General features: G+C 39.0%; 1 protein-coding gene and 1 pseudogene across 1 annotated transcript in view; both read left to right on the forward strand.

Moving 5' to 3' along the window:
• RSRC1 (arginine and serine rich coiled-coil 1) overlaps nt 1-13,246 on the forward strand; it is a 470,761-nt gene that overhangs the window by 398,804 nt on the left and 58,711 nt on the right. The window lies entirely within an intron of this gene.
• On the forward strand, nt 3,079-6,294 carry LOC118921842 (rho-associated protein kinase 1-like; annotated as a pseudogene).

Below are 13,246 nucleotides of genomic sequence, written 5' to 3' on the forward strand. Positions count from 1 at the left end.
AGGAACGTGCAACATTTGAAAATCCATCAACATCATCCTCCACATCAACAAAAAGAAGGACAAAAACCACATGATCATCTCCATAGATGCTGAAAAAGCATTCGACAAAATTCAACATCCATTCATGATAAAAACTCTCAACAAAATGGGTATACAGGGCAAGTACCTCAACATAATAAAGGCCATATATGAAAAACCCACAGCCAACATCATACTGAACAGCGAGAAGCTGAAAGCTTTTTACCTAAGATCCAGAACAAGACAGGGATGCCCAGTCCCCTGACTTTTATTCAACATAGCACTGGAGGTCCTAGCCATGGCAATCAGAAAAAACAAAGAAATAAAAGGCATCCAGATTGGTAAAAAATAAGTCAAACTCACTATTTGCATATAACATGATATTGTCCATAAAAAACCCTAAAGACTCCACTCCAAAACTACTAGAACTAATATCTGAATTCAGCAAAGTTGCAGGATACAAAATTAATACACAGAAATCTGTTGCTTTCCTTTACACTAAGAACTAGCTGAAAGACAAATCAGGAAAACAACTCCATTCACAATTGCATCAAAAAGAATAAAATACCTGGGAATAAATCTAAGCAAGGAAGTGAAAGACTTACACCTGACACTACAAGACACTCTTAAGAGAAATTAAAGAGGGCACTAACAAATGGAAATTCATCCCATGCTCTTGTGGATGGTGTATGAAGAATTAATATCGTCAAAATGGCCATCCTGCCTAAAGCAATATACAGAATCAATGCACTCCCTATCAAAATACCAACAGCATTCTTCAACGAACTGAAACAAATAGGTCTAAAATTCATATGAAACCACAAAAGACCCCAAATAGCCAAAGCAATCCTGAGAAAGAAGAATACAGCAGGGGGGATCTTTGCTTCCCAACTTCAAGCTCTACTACAAAGCCACAGTAATCAAGACAATTTGGTACTGGCACAAGAACGGACCCATAGACCAATGGAACAAAATATAGAGTCCAGATATTAACCCAAACATATATGGTCAATTAATATATGATAAAGGATCCATGGATATATAATGGGGAAATGACAGCCTCTTCAACAGCTGGTGTTGGCAAAACTGGACAGCTACATGTGAGAGAATGAAACTGGATCATTGTCTAAACCCATACACAAAAATAAATTTGAAATGGATCAAAGACCTGAATGTAAGTCCTGAAACCATAAAACTCTTAGAAAAAACATAGGCAAAAATCTCTTGGACATAAACTTGAGCAACTTCTTCATGAACATACCTCCCTGTGCAAGGGAAAAGCAAAAATTAATAAGTGGGACTATACCAAGCTGAAAAGCTTCTGTACAGCCAAGGACACCATCAATAGGACAAAAAGGCATCCTACAGTATGGGAGAACATATTCAAAAATGACATGTTCGATAAGGGGTTGACATCCAAAGTATATAAAGAGCTCATGCACCTCAACTAACAAAAAGCAAGTAATCGAATTAAAAAATGGGCAAAGGATCTGAACAGACACTTCTCCAAAGAAGAAATTCAGATGGCCAACAGGCACATGGAAAGATGCTCCACATCGCTAATCATCAGGGAAATACAAATTAAAGCCACAATGAGATATCAACTCACACCACTTAGGATGGCCACCATCCAAAAGACAAACAACAACAAATGTTGGCAAGGATGTGGACAAAGGGGAGCCCTCCTTTGCTGCTGGTCGGAATGTAAATTAGTTCAACCATTGTGGAAAGCTATACGGAGGTTCCTCAAAAACTGAAAATAGAAATACCATCTGACCCAGGAATTCCAGTCCTAGGAATTTACCCTCAGAATGCCAGAGCCCAGTTTTAAAAAGACATATACACCTCTGTGTTTATCACAGCACTATTTACAATAGCCAAGGAATGGAAGCAACCTAAGTGTCCATTAGTAGATGAATGGATAAAGAAGATGTGGTATACATACACAATGGAATATTATTCAGCCATAAGAAGAAAACAAATCCTACCATTTGCCACAACATGGATGGAGCTAGAGGGTATTATACTCAGTGAAATAAGCCATGTGGAGAAAGACAAGTACCAAATGATTTCACTCATCTGTGGAGCATAAGAACAAAGAAAAAACTGAAGGAGCAAAACAGCAGCAGACTCATGGAACCCAAGAATGGACTAACAGTTACCAAAGAGAAAGGGATTCAGATGAATGAATCAGGAGGGAGGGATGGGGTGGAAAAGGGGGCACTATGATTAGCACATATAATGGAGTGGGGGGGGGACACTGGGAAGGCAGTATAACCCAAAGACAAGTAGTGTTTCTATAGCATCTTATACACTGATGGACAGTGGCTGTAATAGGGTATGTGGTGGGGACTTGATAATAGGGGGAGTCTAGTAAGCATACTGTTGCTCATGTAATTCACATTAATGATAGCAAAAAAAAAAATCTAGGGCTCAGCAACTGGCCCTTTCCCGAGCCGGGGCCACAGCCTCTCCTAGAAGCTCCCGTGTCAGCACAGGCCTAACTCCAGCCTTCTCTCCCCTAAGCCCCCTGCGGGCACCGACCTCACACTGCCCCACCGGGCACCACGGCAGTAGCCCCAACAGACTCTGCAGTGACGTCACAAATGGACAGTGACGTTGTGCTGTGTCCTGGGCGATGGCGGCAGCAGCGGGCACAGCTCCGCACCCGCCCATCACAGGCACCTCTCCTCCTCGCCCTCCCTGCTGCCCGAAGACGTCCCTGCCCTGGTCCCCCTTCTCTCCCTGTCCTGGCCCGGGCCAGGGACCCTCCTCGGGGACGGCGGCTGGGGCCGCTGGGCTGCGCAGCTCACCGGACGACGAGGCTGTTGCCGACGGCGCGGCTCAGGGAGTCTGAGCGGCTGTGGGCCACTGGAGCCCCCGGGTCCGGAGAGCAGAGATCCCCTCACTAAGGGGAGGAAGGGAGCCGAGTGCTCCTGGTGACTCTGAGGTTCCGGCTCGTCAGCCCCGCGGCCACGTACCCACAGACGGAGGACATTGCTTGACATTGCCTTCTGCTGCTGTTGCTGGGACGCGAATACTACTGTCAGTAACGACAGCATGTTGGCTGGGGACAGTTTTGAGGACTGGGTTGAAAAAATCGATGACCTGCTGCAGCATCCCAAATCCGAAGTGAATTCAAACTGTTTGCTGGATGGATTGGATGCTTTCGTATATGATTTAGATTTTCCTGCCTTAAGAGACTACAAAAATATTGACAACTTTTTAAGCAGATATAAAGACACAATGAAAAAAATTAGAGACTTACGAATGAAATCTGAAGATTATGAAGTAGTGAAGGTGATTGGTAGAGGTGCATATGGAGAAGTTCAATTGGTAAGGCATAAATCCACCAGGTAGGTGTATGCTATGAAGCTTCTGAGCAAACTTGAAATGATTAACAGATCTGATTCTGCTTTTTACTGGGAAGAAAGGGACGTCATGGCTTTTGCTAACAGTCCTTGGCTCGTTCAGCTTTTTTATGCATCCCAAGATGATCGTTACTTCTACATGGTGATGGAATACATGCCTGGTGGAGATCTTGAAAACTTAATGAACAACTATGATGTGCCTGAAAAATGGGCACAATTCTATACTGCGGAAGTAGTTCTTGCGTTGGGTGCAATTCATGCCATGGGTTTTATTCATAGGGATGTGAAGCCCAAAAACCTGCTGGCTGGCTGGATAGATCTGGACATTTGAAGTTAGCAGATTTCGGTAGTTGTATGAAGATGAATAAGGAAGGTATGGTACGATGGGATAGAACAGTTGGAACACCCGAGTGTATTTCCCCTGAAGTAGTAAGCTCCCCAGGTGGTGATGGTTATTATGGACGAGAATGTGACTGGTGGGCAGTTGGGGTATTTTTATATGAAATGCTTGTAGGTGAGACACCTTTTTATGCAGATTCTCTGGTTGGAATTTTTAGTAACATTATGAACCATAAAAATTCACTTACCTTCTGTGATGATGATATGTCAAAAGAAGCAAAAAATCTTATTTGTGCCTTCCTTAGTGACAGAGAAGTGAGATTAGGGCAAAATGGTGCAGAAGAAATCAAACAACATCTCTTCTTCAAAAATGATCTGTGGGCTTGGGAAACACTCCGAGACACTGTAGCACCAGTTGTACCAAATTTAAGCAGTGATACTGATACAAGTAACTTGGATGATTTAGAAGAAGGTGAAAGAGATAAAAAAATATTCCCTATACCTAGAGCTTTTGTTGGCAATCAACTACCTTTTGTAGGATTTACATATTATGGCAATTGTAGATACTTGTCTTCAGCTAATCATAATGATAATAGAACTAGCTCCAATGTGAATAAAAGCTTGCAGGAAAATTTGCAAAAAACCATTTATAAGCTGGAAGAACAACTGCATAATGAAATGCAATTAAAAGAAGAAATGGAGCAGAAGTGCATAACTTCAAACATGAAACTAGACAAGATAATGAAAGAACTGGATGAAGAGGGGAATCAAAGAAGAAATCTAGAATCTACAGTGTCTCAGACTGAGAAGGAGAAAATGTTGCTACATCATAGAATTAATGAGTACCAAGGAAAAGCAGAACAGGAAAATGAGAAGAGGAGGAATGTAGACAGTGAGGTTCCTATATTAAAGGATCACTTGGAAGACTTAAAGAAAATAAATCAGAATTCACAACTTGCTAGTGAGAAGCTGGCCCAATCACAAAATCAGCTGGAAGCAGCCAATGACTTACTCAGGACAGAGGCAGACACAGTGGTAAGACTAGGGAAGAGTCCCACAGAGATGAGCATGTCAATCAGTCAGCTAGAGTCCCTAACCAGAGAATTGCAGGAGAGAAATAGGATTTTAGAGAATTCCAAGTCACAGATGGACAAGGATTATTACCAGCTGTAGGCTGTGTTAGAAGCTGAACAAAGAGACACAGGTCACGATTCTGAGATGATTGGAGACCTTCAAGCTCAAATTACATCTTTACAAGGGGAGGTGAAGCATCTCAAACATAATCTTGAAAGAGTGGAAGGAGAAAGAAAAGAAGCTCAAGACATGCTTAATCACTCAGAAAAGGAAAAGAATAATTTAGAAATAGATTTTAACTATAAACTTAAATCATTACAACAGCGGTTGAAACAAGAAGTAAATGAACATCATGTAACCAAAGCTCGTTTAACTGACAAACATCGGTCTATTGAAGAGGCAAAATCTGTTGCAATGTGTGAGATGGAAAAAAAGCTAAAGGAAGAGAGAGAGAGGCTAGCAAAGAGGCTGAAAGTAGGGTTGTTCAGGTTAAGAAGCAGTCCTCCCTGCTAGATGCTGACCTGAAACAATCTCAGCAGAGGCTTGAACATTTGATGGAAAATAAAGAAAGAATGGAGGATGAAGTTAAGAATCTGTCTTCAGTTGGAGCAAGAATCAAATAATCAACTGTTGCTACAAAATGAATTGAAGACTCAAGCATTTGAAGCAGATAATTTAAAAGGTGCAGAAAAGCAGATGAAACAGGAAATAAATACTTTATTGGAACCAAAAAGATTAGAATTCAAGTTAGCTCAGTTTACAAAACTAATACAGAGGAAATGAAGGACAGAAGCGGGAGCTGCAAGATTTGCTTAAAGCTGAGCAATATTTCTCAACATTTTATAAGACCCAGGTAAAGGAATTTAAGGAAGAAACTGAAGAAATAAACAGAGAGAATTTAACGAAAATACAAGAACTACAAAATGAAAAAGAAACCCTCGCCACTCAGTTGGATCTAGCAGAAACAAAAGCTGAGTGTGAGCAGTTGGCTCAAGAGCTTCTGGAAGAGCAGTATTTTAACTGACCCAAGAAAGCGAGAAAGCTGCTTCAAGAAATAGACAAGAGATTACAGATAAAGATCACACTGTTAGTCGGCTTGAAGAAACGAACAGCCTGCTTACCAAAGATACTGAATTATTAAGAAAAGAAAATGAAGCACTAATGGATAAAATGAGAAAGGCAGAGGAAGAATATAAATTGAAGAAAGAGGGAGAGATTAGTAATCTTAAAATTGCCTTTGAAAAGAATATCAACAGAGAACGAACCCTAAAAACACAGGCTGTTAACAAGTTGGCAGAAATAATGAATTGGGAAGATTTAAAAATTGATAGCAAGATAGCTAAAACAGGATTTGAGAAAGAAAGAAAAGGAAAATCAAAAGCTACAACTGGAAGTATCACAGGCTTCAGAGTTAAGGTGGTGGTTACTGTGTCCGCTTTGGCAGAAAAGCACACTGAGGGTTTTTTTTTATTGTGGGTTTGCCAACAGTTAGATTAGATTAATTATTACTGTGTAATGCAAGAACAATTGACAGAAAGCTTAGCTAGATAATATATCTTTAAAAAGGTGCTACCTCTTTGAATTTCTCAGAATGCCTCTCAGTCATCATAGAACAGGTTTTCTCATACAAGTGGGAGGAAGGGACTTTCACTTTCATGTGGAATGGATATCACTATCAAGATCAGCTCATGGAAGGAATAAAGAAAATATCTCAAAATAAGACAACCGAAATTCTTTTAAATGACTTCAGATTCTGTGCTCTTGCAAGACTATACAAAACTATCTTAAGAAAGCAGTGACATTACTTGACTTCAGTGCCCTCACTGTAGAATTTAAAAGACTCACTGTTGATTGCCCATAGTGGACTTGATGGAGAATAAATATCTTACATTATGCTTTACAAAATACTGTATGTATTCAGCAAGTCTGTAGATTGGGGAATTGGAGAAGGCAAAAAAAAAAAAAGTTACACTAAATCTATGCATTTTTGCCAAGCCATATTGAGTTATTTTTTACTAGAGACATTAGGAACTAACTGTACAAAAGAAGCGATTTTAAGATGTTCTATCATGAGCGACAGGCATTTTCTTAGAAATTCAAAATTTTGTGGGGTACGTCATTTCTGTAATTATATAATGTATTTCTTTATTGTTTAAAGTGATAAAGACATTAACAAACATACAAGAAATGTATGCACTGTTTGAAATGTAAATTATTCTTAGACCACTTTTGATGGGACTTGAATTGCCTTATTTGTGCCTTAATTTGCGAGAATTATTTTACTGTCATGACTAAATAAATTTCAAAAATATATATTTTCAAGAAAGTATGTGTCTGTGGGTTTTTCATTGATAATTTAATTTAAAATATTTAGAGGTTTGTTGGACTTTAAAAAACTGAGTACAATCTTTGCATCAAACTACCTGCTAAAATAGTGAATGATTTTATAAAACTCTGCACACTGTGTAGAAGGTTACATTAGTATAAAGGAAAATTACAGCAGTACATCTGTGATGTTTTCCAGTGAACACAGGAATTACCAGATAAATACTGTTAAACTCTCATCCAATAATGAGAGTTGATTTATATGGGCAGTATGATATATTATTTATTTTTTTAACCAAATACCTCCTCGGTAATTTATAATGGCTTTGCAGTAATGTATATCAAATAAGAAGCACTGGAAAACTGATTCATCTCTAGGATGATACATATGTTTCAGGTGGTATTGAAAACCGCACTGATGGATACATAATAATAAACATCTGTTTTAGTATGCTAAAAAAAGAGCTAGGGCTCAGTAATGAAAAGGGACAGCAAAGTGGCATTTAAATGAGAATATTTCCTTTTGAACACATGATATTTCTATCCAAGACCTTGTTTGTGCATTTTTTACCTACATGAGAAGCATTTCCTATGCTTGCACTCCTCTTTGAGAGGGAGCGGTATTGATCATTTAGTGCCAGGTAAGCAAAGAAAAATAGGTAGCTGGGTATCATACCACAAGGTGTCATCTCTAAGGTAAGGAAGCAGAGGAGATTAATATTAAAATGCAGAAATGCAGAAAAGTGTTGAGGAAAACTGAAGCAAAGCAATGGAGGTAATGGAATAGGAGGAGAGTAATAATATTCTGACAATTTCCAAATTGATCTTTTCTATATCCTCTCTACTTACTCTTTTCTTAAAATCCTACCATCTGGCTTCTTCTCTCTGTTCTTCTGAAACTATTCTAGACTCTGATGACCTAATCTCTCAATGTAAAGGCCTTCTCCATAATTATTTTGTCTGTTCCACTTAAAAATGAAGGTACATAGACATACCTCTTTTTACCTAAATTTAAATACTTCACTATTTTATTCATTATAAAAGTAATGCCGCTGATGGACAGAGATTGTAATGGTGTGTGTCAGGGGGACTTGGTGATGGTGGGAGCCTAGTAAACATGTTTCTCATATAATTGTAGATTAATGATACAAAAAAAAGTAATGCATAGTATTTGTAAAAAAAAGTAATCAAATAATACAAAGAAGTAAAAATCACTCCAAATTCCACAGTTCAGGAATTGCAAACTGCAAACTATTAGATGAGCATTCTTCCTGACATTTTCCTTCTCGTGGATATACATTCACACAGAGATAAGCATATGCAGTTTTATATAAATGTACTGCATACGCTATTTTTCTAAACCTGTTTTTTTCATTCAACAATGTCAGTAAAGATCTATATCATTGATTTTAATGATAGTGTAAATTTAATTTGCTTCTCTTGATAAACATTTCAGTCGTTTTTACTTTGTTACTAAAATGTTTCAGAATATAAGGAAGGAAAGTTGAATTATTTGGTGGAAGATAACAGAACACTGACATCAAAACCAACACAGCACACTGAGGTAAAACCACACATTCTCCTCATTTATGAGTCTTGATATACTTGCAGGATTATTTTCTTGGTTTTATCCATAGTAGCTGGATCACTAGATGTCTTATATTTTACATTTTTATAAATAAATTTAAATGCTTTTAGACATGTTGCTCAGGTATATGTGTCAACTAAAAAGTATCCTTAGGTTTCCAAAACCTTATAAATACTGAGTTTTGTCATGTGTTTCCCTCTTCAAAATACTCTTTGCTGTTTTTCATTTCTTTATTGATAAAGTGGAATATCCTTTCAAATGTTCTTTGGTCTTTTATACTTTCCCTTCCTAAAATGCTTTTCACCTCCTTTGTTCTTTTTCTCATCATAATGTGTACATTTAAAATTTTATGTTTAACCTACTTATTAAAATGACATAAATTAACAAAATCAGAGAAAATGACTTGCAGATTCTTTCTTAGTTCCTGAGGACCTACAGAAGTACAGTAGGTGAGTTTGAATGAACTCCCTGCTCCCCTGCTCAAAGCCTCCCAGTGGCTTTCCATCCCAGCCCCACTTAGAACAAAGCCACACTTTAGTTCTGTACTCAAAGTGAATAGATTTGACTTTAGCTCATCTCTCACTGACTTCATCTTTTCTCCAACACCCTCCAGCCACATTGGTCTTCTCTGTCTTCCTCATTCACATACTAGAGTTTGTGCTTGCTATTCCCACCTTCTAGAATACTCCTTTTTCTGTTTGGTGCACACAAGTTCCTTCTTGTTATTCAGATTTTAGCTAAAATAGCAATGTCTCAAAAATCTCAGAGCTGATGGACACTTGTATATCACCTTGCTTTCCTTCTTTCTACAGCACTCATCATTGATTATTTTATTTTTTGGTGTTCATTTATTAATACCTTTCATCATTCCATTAGGAGCTTTTTGAGAGCAGGAATACTGACTCTCTTTTTAAATGTTCAGTAACAGAAAATTGCTGGCATATGGTAAATAGGCAAAATTTGTGGAATGGATAAAACAATTAATTTGGTATAAAGGTTATAATACAACTAGACTTTCATTATGAATTATAATGATGACCAATAAGAAAAACTATCTCCATTTTAATGGGTTTTACATATCATTCAAGTTTTTCTGACTTTAACATGAGGACATGTGCTTCCGTACATGATGGGATAACAGGGATGGGGATTATCTCCCACATTGTACAACAAAAAAAACACACAAACTATATGAAACAATGATTCTGAGACATTGAGCAACAGACAACACCGTGATTTGTAAATGAAAGAAAACAAATGAATTTAGACTTATACATGCTCCAGCTTAGAGCAAGTCTCTGGATGTACCATAAAGAAGACAGACCCAGAAACCACCAGTCTTGCTGAGTTGAGGAAACAGAGCTGAAGTTCATGAAAGATGAACAGAATTTTCAGCGCAGCATACCAGGAAAGAGAGAGCTGCACAGAGAGAGGCTGGGGGATCTGTTGAAGGATCCCCTCGAGTTTCAGCTCAGTGTTGATTGCACCTTTGTATAAAGAAACACCCAAGTGTGGGGAAAGAACCACTGCAAAGGAATACTCAGAACAGTCCCCAGAGCGCACAGAGGGCCAAGCATAATATTTATTCCCACCTGCCAGTGGAAGGTTTTCTAATACACAGCGTTTGTCAGTCTTCATGAAAGCATTACCTCTGCGGGAGCCACACTAGCACTAGACTACAAGCTGTCGAGGACCTGCTCTAACAAACCTTATTAGCAAGATTTCAAATTGTTTGTAACTTAGTGTGTCACAGAAAAAAGTCCCCTATATATTTAAAGGAAGTGTAGGAAAAAAAGCCCCAATAATCCAACACCCCAGTGGTGTTTTTAAAAAAATGAGATTCGTCACAGGAAACAGAAAGGAAACAGTATCCAGAATCCAATCAAAACTTACCATGCATGCAAAGAAGCAAGGAAATGTGTTCCATAATCAGGATCGAAAAAAAAATCAATAGAAACTGACCCCAAAAAGACACATGATACAATTAAATGAGATCATTAAAATATGTAAAAGATTTCACAAGAGGCTCAAAATGGGAGCGTGTGTACAGTGGTGGAAATCTACTCCCAAACCATATATACTTTGAAAATATAGCAAATATAACTATTCCAAAAAAAGAGACCAGAAAATACAGTATAACAGACAGGCTACATCTACATATGTGAGATCTCAGCGTCTCACAAAAAGGGTAAAATACAAAGCTGTGACTGGGCAGGACCTGAGCACTCCCTCTACCCCAGCTCACTGGCGGGAGGAAAAGAATCAGAGTGGGGAGGGAGTGGAAGCACAGCACTGCTAAATAACCAGCAGTAGTAATCTGCACCAGGAGCGCAGACACACATTGCATGGTGTACTGGATATTAGAGAAATGGATAAGTAAAATCCGAGATGGAGACTGCAAGTGGGTCTGCACAGCAGACTCCCCTGGGACAAAAGAAAAGCAGGCACTTTAAAAGTCTTAAACGGCAAGGGTTTAACAGGTGGACAAGATCGTCCCAGCACACTCAGCCCAGCAGGCTGGGAACTTTAAGGAACTTTAGGCACCCTAACCCCCTGGATGGCAATGCAGCTCCGAAGCCCTTCATGGTGATAAGCAGCCTGCCTTTCATTCTCCTCCACTGGCACTCTAAGCAGACCAGCTGACCCACCATTGCTGCACACCTGGCGGGGAGCAGTCCCGCTGACAGCAACCACACAGTCTTCTCCCAGTGCACAACTATCCAGGCCAGACCCAGACGCTGACCACTGCCCACAGCTGCATGGCACAGACAGAGGCAGCCAGGGCAAAGTCCAGAAGGTATGAAGGGGCGCTGTTCTCGCAGAACACACGCTGCGTGCCTGCAACCTCCACCAGTGACCTAGACCATCCCAATGGCCACTCCACCAATGGCGGCTCAGAGGATAAAACCAGAGACTGTTCCCTGTGTGTGGGTAACTGGGAAAGGCAGTGGAGTAGAGCAAGGTGACCAGCAAGCAGGAAGGGACTTTGTTCTACCAGCTGACACATGCGCCACTTGCCGGCGATCACTCCTATCATGAAAAGGCAGAGGAACCTTGTCAATTCCAAAATTACTCAAACACCAGAGAGAGGGCCTGGCGAGATAGATATAACCAATCTTCCTGAAAAACAATTCAAAATAAAAGTCATAACCATGCTGATTGAGCTGCAGAGAAATATGCATGAGCTAATTTTTAAGAGGAAGATACCAGAAATGAAACAATCAATGGACAGACTTAAGAGCAGACTGGATGAGGTGCAAGAGACTTTTAATGGAATAGAAATCAGAGAACAGGAATACAGAGAAACTGAGGCATAGAGAGATAAAAGAATCTCTAGGAATGAAAGAATATTAAAAGAACTGTGTGACCAATACAAATGGAACAATATTTACATAACAGGGTTACCAGAAAAAGAAAGAGAAAAAAGCATTGAAAGTGTCTTTGAAGAAGTAATTGCTGAAAACTTCCCTAAGGTGTGGAAAAAAATAGTCTCTCAGACCATGGAAGCCCACAGATCTCCCAAAACAAGGGACCCAAGGAGGACAACACTAAGACATATAATAATAAAAATGGCAAAGATCAAAGACAAGGATAAGGGTATGAAAGGCAGCCAGAGAGAGAAAAAAGATCGCCTAAAAAGGAAAACCCATCAGGCTATCATCAGACTTCTCAACATAAACCTTACAGGCCAGAATAGAATAGCATGATGTACTTAATGAAATGAAACAGAAGGGCATCGTACCAAGAATACTGTATGCAGCACGATTATCATTTAAATTTGAAGGAGGGATTAAACAATTTTGAGATAAGCAAAAGTTGAGGGAATTTACCTCCCATAAACCACCTCTACTGGGTATGCTAAAGGGACTGCTCTCGATGAAAGTACTTGTCAGGCTTATTAGATGTCACCAGAGAAAATAAAATCACAGCAAAGAAAGCAGACCAACCAAATACTAACTAAAGGCAAAAAATAAAATCAGCTATCCAAAAAAGCAGTCAAGGGAAACACAAAAGAGTACAGAATAAAACAACTAACATATAAAGAGTGGAGGAGGAAAAAAAAGAAGGGGGGAGATACATAATGAATCATCAGACTGTGTCTATAATAGAGTAATAAATGAGTTAAAGTTAGATGGTTAGATAGTAAAGAAGCTACCTTGAACCTTTGGTAACCACAAATCCAAAGCCTGCAATGGCAATAAGTACATATCTACTGACAATCACCCTAAATGTAAATGGACTGAATGCACCAATCAAAAGACCCAGAGTAATAGAATGGATAAAAAAGCAAGACTGATCTATATGCTGCTTACAAGAGACTGACCTCAAACCCAAAGACATACACAGACTAAAAGTCAAGGGATGGAAGAGGTATTTTATGCAAACAATAGGGAGAAAATAGCAGGTGTTGCAGTTCTTGTATCAGACAAAATAGATTGCAAAACAAAGAAAGTAACAAGAGATAAAGAAGGACATTCCATAATGATAAAGGGGTCAGTCCAACAAGAAGATATCACCATTATAAATATCT

The sequence above is a fragment of the Manis pentadactyla genome, chromosome 1 (assembly GCF_030020395.1).
Source record: "Manis pentadactyla isolate mManPen7 chromosome 1, mManPen7.hap1, whole genome shotgun sequence".
NCBI lineage: Eukaryota > Metazoa > Chordata > Mammalia > Pholidota > Manidae > Manis > Manis pentadactyla.